The sequence below is a fragment of the Canis lupus genome, chromosome 31 (assembly GCF_048164855.1).
Source record: "Canis lupus baileyi chromosome 31, mCanLup2.hap1, whole genome shotgun sequence".
Classification (NCBI taxonomy): Eukaryota; Metazoa; Chordata; class Mammalia; order Carnivora; family Canidae; genus Canis; species Canis lupus.
Window position 1 is genome coordinate 31,865,777 of NC_132868.1, and position 11,059 is coordinate 31,876,835.

At 33.9% G+C, this 11,059-nt stretch overlaps 1 long non-coding RNA gene across 1 annotated transcript; it reads left to right on the forward strand.

Moving 5' to 3' along the window:
- Positions 1–1,615: 1,615 nt before the first annotated feature.
- Positions 1,616–10,306, forward strand: LOC140622445 (uncharacterized). Its single transcript, XR_012022208.1, has 4 exons — positions 1,616–1,655; positions 2,346–2,410; positions 8,225–8,470; positions 10,166–10,306. It is a non-coding gene; the product is annotated as an uncharacterized lncRNA (long non-coding RNA).
- The last annotated feature ends 753 nt before the right edge of the window (positions 10,307–11,059 follow it).

Here is an 11,059-nt window from a genome sequence, read left to right on the forward strand (position 1 = left end):
GGCCTGAAGGGAACGAGGAAGCTGGATGTGCTATTACCTGGAGAACAAGATATGTTCATAAGGAAGAGTCTGTTCAAATGTCTCAAGAGAGAAGCATGGAATTTCTAGGAACATAAAGAAAGTGAGTATAATTGGAGCGGGGAGACCGAAGGATAGCTTGACACAAGTAAGTATGGAAACCTAAATCGATACCAAGTTAGAAAGAATCCTGGGCTCATTTTAAGGCTTTATTTCTACCCTAAGAGTAAAGGCAAGGTGATGATGGAATGCATGGTGGTAACATAACTGTATTTGTGCTTTTATTGAAAATCACTTTGACTTCTGCCAAGAGAATAGAGGGAGAAGGCAGGAATTGAGGAAATTAAAGAAAGTGGAGTTCATGGCTATTGGGGTGTGCCAGAGGAACCTGAACAATGGCTTCTACTGTGGTGGCAAGAGAGATGAAGAGCAGGAGATAGAGTCAAGAAAGATTTAGGACCTAGGTTTGACAGGACTTGGTGACACCTTAGATTTGAGATATAAGAGAGAAGCCACTGTCAAAAATGACCCCCAAATTTGACATGAGCCACTGGATGAGCTGTGGGGTCATATTCCCAAATAAGAAGAAATAGATGAAGAGCTGGTTTGGCAGTTAGAGTGGAGTTGGGGAGGTGTGCAAGATTATGAGTTTAGTTTTGAAAAGTTTGCATTTGGTGTATGTGTGAGATGTCCAAGGAACTGCTAAAAAGGAAGGAGTTGACAACATAGGTGTGAAGCCACTCTTAGGAGCTGGAGACTGCTAACATTCAAAATAATAAATAGCCAGAGAAGCAGTGTTATCAGGATCAGCCAGGCTTCAGCTGAGGACAACAATGTGTTGAGGAGGTGTCTGGAGGAGAAGTTGGAGATCTGGGCATCTGATGACCATGAAGCTGGAATGTTTAAGACTTAGAGAAAGATTAGAAGGTGAAGCAAAGATCTGTGAAAGGGAAAAGAACCTAGCTGGCCTTTGGGGGATGTAGAATGTTACTAAGTTTAATTTACAATTTTCACTATGAGATATCACATGTTGATTTTTGAGACACTTTTATTTTCATATTCCCAGGATTTGCCTTTTTATAACTTTATATATTGAAAATAAGTTTCATATTTTAACTAAATACATCAAAGGAAACTTAAGGGTAAAATTAGGGTAAATGCTATTGAATCTTACTATATTTCTAGAAAATTATTCTTCCAAATAACTATCATCAATTTTGATTGCACCCTTTTTGCATATTATATCATATTTATGCATATCAAGTATGAATGTCACACAGGTGAGTTATATTTTTTCAAACTTACTAATAAGAAATGAGATACTTGTTAATCAGTGAAAAGATCACAGTGATAAATGGACTAAAGTATAGTAATATGTGTTTTTTTCCTGTTAACATATTTTTGCAGTCTCATTTTTAAAATAAAGTGTTAGTAAGTGTTACTACATGCTGTTAATGTTTATATTAAAAGCAAACCAAAATAAAAAATAAAAAAAAATAAAAGCAAACCAATATGCATCTCCATAGTAAACAGAAAGTTACATCAAGGATCCTGAGAATATTTACTAAAGTGACATCACAAAACATAAACGACATGTGTCATAGGAGGCAAAGCTTAACCAGGCATTTGGCAGGAATGTGAGTTAGGAATAAAATGTGAAGTTTGGGTAATTAAGGGAATAATTACTTGATTGAATGGTTGATTGATAATTTCAGGTCCTACATGATATGTCGAGTTTAAAAAGGAACAAACTTACACCAGAATATAGGATATTTATAGGATATTTATAGGATTTATAGGATTTCCAGAATTCTTGTAATATCCAAGAATATGAGAAGGAGCTGGAAAAACAAGTAGCAGAAGGAGAATTATTTTATTAAAGTACACATTTCAAACAATTTTTCAAACTTTAATTAAGGACTGGGAATAGAAAGTACAATTTCATTAGAAGAAAATATAAGGAAAAAAATATTTAAATTTTGAGAGAAAACAAAAGATTTATTTTGGAGGGTATAAAAACTAAGGAAAACATATCAATAAGTAACTACAAACCATTGTACCATAAAATACTACATGTACTCTCAAAAGAGATGACAAGAGGGTTTATTTATTTATTATCTCATCACACCATTTAATCTCTGAAATCAAAGAGTTGTATATTGAAAAATAGATTGTAAATGGGCAAATAAAATAGTTATAATAATTAAAATATTAATTTTGAAACATGCATCCATAAAAAGTTGAAATGATCCCAATAGAAAAGCACCTCAATCTCCTCTGCAATTTGTCACCTGCTCAAAAGATGAATCTCAACATTCCCTACCTAGTTGAACCAAAAGAATTCTGAAGGAGAACCATCAACACAGTGTACCTCTGATCTCACATCTTTGATGTAAGTAAAAACATTAACTTCACGTAGACTAAGTTAAACAGATTTGGTTCTCCACAGAGAATATGATAGTGATTAGTTTGCCCCTGCCTTATTCTTGGATTTCTCCTCACTTAGCATAACATTCTGAAATCTATGCAAGCAAGCAAGCAAGCAAACACAAAAATTATTGTCTCCTTTTTACTTATTAAAAATCTCATCTATTTTTTTCCTAATCTATCAATTTTCCAACCACTATTTCTGTTTATGTCAAATGAAAACTTGCATTGAATGACCTAGTAATCAGAGGAAAACACATTAGTTGTGACTTAATTTCATGTTGTATATGAAGGATAATCAGAGAAAACAGATATGTCCACAATATTTACATAGTTCAAATTTAATTTCCACATCATTGCTTCTTTTACTTTGTGTTTGTGTCATTCCAATGTTTTTAACCTCAAGTTATTTGGGGATATTGTTGAGATATAATTAGAGGAGAAATTAATTTGCTAGTAGTGGAATTCTGCTTAATATATATAATGCCTTATGCAATTCCTCCTAAATATAAGTTCCAGTAAAATTAATACTGAGCAGGCAATGAAGATTTTCAATGTCAGCATGGAGCCAAACAACAGAAAGGAGGAGCTGGAGGAAAGAATATAATCTGGTAGTTTGTCAGTTTGCCACTTCTCTAGAGGAAGACTGTATTCCTTCACCTCCTTGAGTCTAGTCTGTGACTGTTTTTACTAGTTGTATCACTTCCTGCCTCTTGGATCTCTGAGCTTCCACCTAAGAAATCCAAGCAACTCAATTATTGAGAGAGGTCATGAGGACGAACAATGAGTCCTCACATAGAAATGAAGGTGTCATTTTGTTTGTTTTTTGTTTTGTTTTTAAGATTTTATTTATTTTTTTCAAGAAAGACACACAGAGAGAGGCAGAGACATAGACAGAGGGAGAAGCAGGCTCCTTGCAGGGAGCCATTGTGGGGCGGGGGGATGGGACTCAATCCCAGGACCCCAGGATCATGCCCTGAGCTGAAGGCCAATGCTCAACTGCTGAGCCACCCAGGCATCCTGAAGGCATCATTTTGGATTTCTAGGCAATCGAGACTTCAACTGACTCATGTTCCAATCTATATCTGATACAATACATGACACACCCAATGCAGGGTCATAAAACCATGAAAGATACTCAAAATGATTTTTTAAAATCACAGGATGTTGGGGTGATTTTTCACATTGCACAAATGAACAAACGAATAGGTAGCACCATTTTTTCTTTGGAAATGAAACCAAAAAATGTAGAGAGAAGTTGGATCATATAAGTAATGAGTAAGCAGAGGAAAATGAGAATTGATAAGCTTAACCAAGTCTGTGCAATGTATTGGCATAGAGTGTGATATCTAGAATAAGGTGGATTTTATCTCCAGTATTTATTGCTATATGGTCTTGGGCAAGTTAACTTTCTGTTCCTTACTTTCCTCATTTATAAAATTAGGATAATGATATTACATACTTATTAAATGTTATTGGAGAAAAACTAAGATTTATAAAGCATCTCACAGAAACTAAATGTTATAACTATTAATATAGCCTATGATCATACATCTAGCATTGTATAATATTAATGCCAAAACAGAAGTCTGACTTCACAGCAACAGAACTTAACTTACTAGCCCACAGTTTCTTCTCAGATTGCAGAAAATATTTCCGGATAGGCTAACAATATTAAACTTTAATTCTGTTGGGGAAAAAAATGGAAAAATTTGCAAGCATGCTAAGAAGGAAACAGGAATCATGAAAGTGAAGTTTGGGAACAATTTTCCTGAAATTACAGAATGGATTACAGAGAGATTACAGTAGATTACAGAATGGAGAGATTGAAGACAGTTTACAAAAGAAGTATTTTAGTAATATAGAGTTTGAGATGATGAAGATGTTCGTTAGATGATAGTATTGCAAGGAAAAGAAGGGACTAGATTGACAAATACTGTGGTGCAAAAGAAAAAAAAATAGAAAAGCCTGAAAGGATAAAGTGAAAGAGATTGTAGACAAAATATCATGTCAAGGTTTTCGAATATCTGAGTGCAGAACTGTGACTCATTCAGTGAAAGAAAGTTAGAAAGGGAGACTTCTGAGGGAACACGTGGGAATGTAGGTCCTTTGTGTCCTGTAAATATCTTTCTGATACTCATTTTGTGAGTTATATATGTGATGTGTTCAAATTTTAATTGCATGAGTTTGAGAAAAGCAAACTACCTATGCATTTGACCACTTGTGTAATTTAAAAGGTAGTGTGCATGTGAGAAAAGGATATATAAACAAATGTGCTTCTATACATATAAAATATTGACAAAGGTTTATTATTTTAAAAAGCTAATATATTGGTTGGAGGGGAAATGAAAAGTTAATTTGATAATTTCACAAGTTATGTACTTTTTGATTTTCAATCCCTATTATGTAAAACTGCATTAAAAAATATACCCCAAAGGCAGATTGAAATTTGAGTTTGGGACTGAGCTGAAAAATGTGAAGGAGATATAGACAAAATAGTTGACCTCATTGAGAGGATACTAAAATCAAAAGAAAGAATAAGATTAAGAAATAGAATCATAAAAGAGACCAGTAGAAGACTTAACCAACATACTTCAATTAATTTATGAAAAGTTTTGTCAGGATTTTTTATTGTGTGTATATCTGTATTCCATGGTAATTGCTGTAAAATAATCCTGTGCCAGATATAACAGTTCTGATTACATAGAATTATGGATCAAACCTTTTTCACATAAGACAGAGATTTCTCCAAGAAGTAAAATATAGGGGGTCACCTGGGTGGCTCAGGTGGTTGGATGTTTGATTCTTGATTTTGGCTCAGGTCATGATCTTTGGGTTATGAGCTCAAGCCCCGTGTCATGGTCAGCACAGAGTCTGCTGGAAATTCTCTTTCTCCCTCTCCCTTTGCTCCTCCCCCTACTCACACTCTCCCTCTCTAAATAAATAGATAAATTAATTAAATATTCTCCTTTAAAAAGAAAGACAATATAGGAACTAAAAATCATCAAATATATTTCTAATTACCTCATCTGTGAAGCCCTTCAATTTTTAAGCTATGGACATCTACATGTAAAAATACAAATAAAAGCTAAATGTAGAACTAAAATAATTTCCACAAAATTAAGTCACCTTTGGAATCAAAACTTGACCAAGGGAAAGAACATTACCAGCACCTAGAAACCATGTTTATGCCCTTCTGGACACAACCCCCACAAAGGTTACTACTCCTATCACCAATTGATTAGTTTTGCCTGCTTTTTTATCTTAAATACTTGGATTTATATTATATATTTTTTTTACTTTCGTATATGGTTTAACTTTTATGATAAAATTTATCCTTTTAAGTAAGCAGTTTATAATTTTTCAGAAATACATATCTCAGCGTAACTGTCACAAAATAAGGATTAGAACAATTTCATTGCCCCAAAATAAGTCTCCATGTTTCGTTGTCACCATTCACCTCCCCCACCTCATGTCCCTGACAACTCTGGTCTGTCTTTTGTCTCAGCTTTACTTTAACAGAATTTCAAATAAATGAATTTTGAATAATTCAAATAATTTTGAATTTGTTTGAGTTTCTATACTTAGTATAATGCATTAAGGTTTCTTCCATGATTTTATAAGTTTTAGTCATTTATTTCTTTTTTTTGGGTTCCCATAATTTATTTATGCATCTTGTAGTTGAGGTGTATTTGGATGCTTTCCAGACTTTGGTAATTATGATTAAAGCCACTCTAATATTTCAAAATAGGCTTTTTCATGGACACAAGCCCTAATTTAATTAAATATAAGATAAATATATAAGAGTAAGATTGGTGGGTCACATGATAGGTGAATACTTAACTTTTTAAGAACTCCAAACTGGGGGGGGAAAGGCAAGGGGAGAAAGAAAGAATCCCAAGCAGTCTCTATGCCCAATGTGGAGCTGGACGTGGGGCTCAATTTCATGACCCTATGATCACGACCTGAGCCAAAATCAACAGTTGGACACTCAACCTACTGAGCCACTGAGGCATCCCTCTTTTGTCCATTGTTTAATCAACATGTTTGTTTTATTTTATTTGTATTGTGTATTAAGAGTTCTTTATATATATTTGGATAAAAGTTCTACATAAGATATATAATTTCTAAATATTTTCTCTCAGTTGGTAGTTTGTCTTTGCATTCTCTATACAGTACCTATAGCAGAGCAGAAGCTTTTACATCTTCATAAAAACAAATTTGTCAGGTTTTTTTTTTTTTGTGATCTATTGTGCTTTTGATATCATATCACCAAAATAAAGCTAATACAAGGTAACAAAGTTTTCTCCTGTGTTTTTATTCTAGATAATTAATAGGTTTTAGTTTTTATATATAGGACTATAAATTACTTTGAATTAATTTTTAAATATGATCCAAGAGATCAGTATCTGCCTTAGACTCAGGTCATGATCCCCTACATTGGGCTCCCTGCTCAGTGAGGATCCTATTTCTTCCACTCTCTCTGCCTGCTGCTCCCCATGCTTATGCTCTCTCTGCCCACTCTCTGTTAAATAAATAAATAAATAAATAAATAAATAAATAAATAAATATCTTTTTAAAAAGAAGGTTGTCATTTTTCTATGAGCTGTACTTTCACCTAAATAAAAAATTAATTGCCCACTTATTACTGGGGCTATTTATTTACACTTCATTTGTATTCATTCTTTATACACTTTCATGCACATGGCATATACACTCATATAAGTCACATAGACTTTCTCCAAAGATGTACAAATAGTCAATAAGCACATGAAAAGATGCTCAACATCATTTATTATTTTGGATGCAAAACTACAGTAAGGTAGTACTCCACACACCCCAAGATGGCTATAATCAAAAAGAATTTTAAGCGTGGTGAAGATAGGAAGAAATTGAAACCCTCATATACTGTTGGTAGGAATGTAAAATGGTGCAACCACTTTGGAAAAGTTTTGAAGTTTCTCAAAATGCTAAACAAGGACCTACCATATTATTTAGCAATTCCATTCGTAGGTCTATATTGAAAAGGTATGAAAACATGTCTTGTACACAAATATGTGTGCCTTTATTATAGTAACACTACTCATGACAGTTAACAAGTGGAATTAATACAGATGTCTATCAATGAAAGATGAATAAACAAATGTAGTATATCCATAAAATGAAATATTATTCATTAATAAAAAGGAGTAAATTGCTGATATATGCTACAACATAAAATGAACCTTGAAAACATTATGCTAAGTTGTAAGAATCCAGCCACAAAAGATTATGAACTGTATGATTCTATTTATATAAAATGTCCAGAATGAACAAATCTATAGACAAGTAAATTACTGGTTGCCAGGGGCAGGAAGGGTAGAATGAAGTGGATGAATGGATATTAATGTGAATGGAGTAGTTGGGGGGATGATGAAAACAACCTAAAATTAGATACTGTGCTGGTTGCCCAATTCTGGGACTATATAGTAACAATAACTGATTAGTACACTTTAAATAATGAATTTTATGGTTTGTGAATGATATCTCAATAAAGCCATCATAAAATGTATTAACACTGGCAAAGATGATATACATTCAAACTCAATGATTTCAAATTAATTTACTATTAATATTCTTTCAATGCCCAATGTTTATTTTGTAAGAAATATGCAAATTTCATCTGAGAAAATAAGAGATTTATTATGGATTGCTCTTTATTCTGTTAGGCATAAGCAAATAGTGGTTATCGAAGAGCAGAATAGCTTGCTTACTGATATGTACTTTTTTTTTTTTTCAGTTCAGGTCCCAGGGCCCCTCGGCTTTGCTGACACATGAGTCTCCTTTATGTCTTTGCCTCCTTAGCCAATATGGATCCTTCTATTGGTTCTGGTACTAATATCTCTGCCTAGAAGTCTGGGACTGAGTCTCCTTTCAATTGTGTCACTGGGCTCAATATGACAGTTTTATTAGCCAGGAACTACAAGAATCTCAGGAGTGCAAGCCAGACCTTTGCTTTGCAAGTTAACAGCTTCCCATCCCTCAGGTTAAGCCTATTCTGAAAATCAATTTCTTCCCCAAATTCTCAATTAATAGGAAGTCAGGAATCCTTCATTCTTATTTCTTCACCTCATAGTGTAAAATGTTTTTTTGTTCACTCTGGGTTTTTATGATAACACTAGTTGGGAAAAATGGCACTAGATTGCCCTTCTTGCTCTTGTTTTTTTAAAATCTTTGTCCTTTTTATGGGCAATTTTCTGGATCTAGGAAAAGTAAGACATTGTATATATATTTTCCTGTATCCTATTCTCTTCTCATTCTGTCATGGGAAAAAAGCCTTAATAAACGATTTATCTTCTCTACTCAACTATTAAGAGCTTAATAAAATTTTTAACTTCCTTTTTTTGTATTTATTCAACACATTTATTAGCATTATGCACTGAGTTAGACAGTAGAAGATGGGAGGCAGTCCCTGTTCTTTGGCCTCAAAACCCTATACTTGGAAGATATAAATAACCAATTTCAATTTCAAATTAATGTAATACAGGAAGTACCATGGGAATATGAAGGAAGAGAGAACTAATTTTGCTTCAAGGAGATAGAAAATCATGCCCATTAATTTGACAATGAAGCTTAATGTTAACATAGCAGGAATTTGTTAAGAGAATAAGGCAGAAAAAAGCAGCATTTTAGGTAGTAAAGGAGGAAGAAACACAATGAGTGTGAGAGATTAAGTTAAAACTAAACCTCTTTATCAAAAACAAGGTATTTCTTTCCAAAATATTTAATTTTTGTCATGCTCTTTAGTAGAACTTTACTTTTTTAAAGATCTTTTAGTTGGAAACTTGCTTATAACCATAAAAGTTTTGGATTTTATTTGAGGTGAATCACAGAAGTGTGATCAAGAAAATAAAATGATATTTGTAGTTTGTATTTTTACTGTATTGTGTGGTAATTGGGAAAGTTTGGAAGAGATGAGAATAGAAACAAGAAGAGATATTTAGGAAGCTCTAAAAAAAAATGTTTCCAGATTAGAAACAATGGGGACCTGAAGAAGAATAGAGAGGAGATAATACACTGGAGAAGGGTTTGAAATATAAAGCATAAGGCTTTTTAACACTCAGGTCATTTTATTTTGGATTATGACATAGTAAGTCTCCTTCACGTAGTTATCACCAAATTAATCTTCTTAGCCCCTTTAAATCAGATTTGCAACATTGATTTTGTGAATCACGGAGGAAGATAGTGAATGTCATGTATTTTCTACTTTATAAGATAACTTGTATGTTTTGAAACACAGGCGTTAGTCGCTACTTAGGAACAATAAAGATCGCCAAGATTATGCAGGGGATGCCCCCCACTCCATGTCACACCATTACATGTTGGAAGCCAAAATTAGACTCATCTGTTTGCCCTCGATTTTATGTTCGTTGAGTAGCCAAATGCATAAGTCACATAAACCAGAGCTAATATGGGTGAAATGAGGATGGGGTAAGAGATTTGGCCGGCTAAATCTTTCTCTTTATTTAGCTACAGAAGGCCTTAGAGAAATGTTAGGGCTCTGTTGGGGGCTGCATTTCTAAATCATTGGTCTATACTATTCTGTATTTTGTATATTAACTCACTGGCAAGAACATAAAGCAAGCACACTTCTTTTAAATAGACGATCATAATTTGAACATATATATTCAGTGAAACACTTTTCGATGGCAGAGCACTCATTTTGAATTTTTTTTTTCAGGTTTGATAATATATGCTGGCTTTCTGAGGAATAAGAATGGATTATCAGTACCTGTTGTTTCTATCTCCATTTGAAATTTGGTTCTAAAGGCCAACTGGTGTCTTATACAAGCTTTATGTGTAATTAGTACTCAGCAAATACTTGCTAATTAATTATTAAAGTGTTTATTGGGTCTACAGACATACTTGTCTTTGGTGTATGGTTTTGAAATCCTTAGTGGATCCTTATTTCTATCAATTTGATAGTGTTCTGTCTGGCACGTGGAAAAGTTTTGGAGTGCAGCAGGTGGAATTTAAGATGACTCCTCTAAGCATCACCTTCTGAAATTCACAATTTTGTGTAATTTTCTACCCTTGAGTGTGGACAGGGCATATCAATTACTCTACTCATGGGACTATGACAAGTTGATAAGACATAATTTCCATGATCATAAAATGTTATGTAAGGCTCCACCTTCCTAGCAGACTTGCTCCAGAGATTCTCCTTAGTGCAATAAGTAAGTGGCAATGTAAAGGAAGCATACACAGTAAGGAACTCTGCATGGCCACTGGGAAGCGAGGGCAATATCTAGAAGCTGAGGGCAGCCTGTAACTTGCTTTCTTGATCACCAAGAAAGCAAGTCCTTAGTCCTACTGACGCAAGAAAATGAATTTTGCCGACAACCTGAGTGAGTTTGGAAGTAAATTCTTTCCCAATCTAGTCTCAGGATGAAGACATAATACAGTCAACCTCATGATTTCAGTTTTGTGAGGGCCTGAGTGGAGGAGCCAGCTAAGCCAGGACCCACCTCCTGACTCTTGGAAACTGTGAAATAATAAAATTGAATTCTTTTAAACTGCTATATTTGTGATAATTTGTTACAAAGCAATAGAAAACTAATGTGGGAAAACTTGT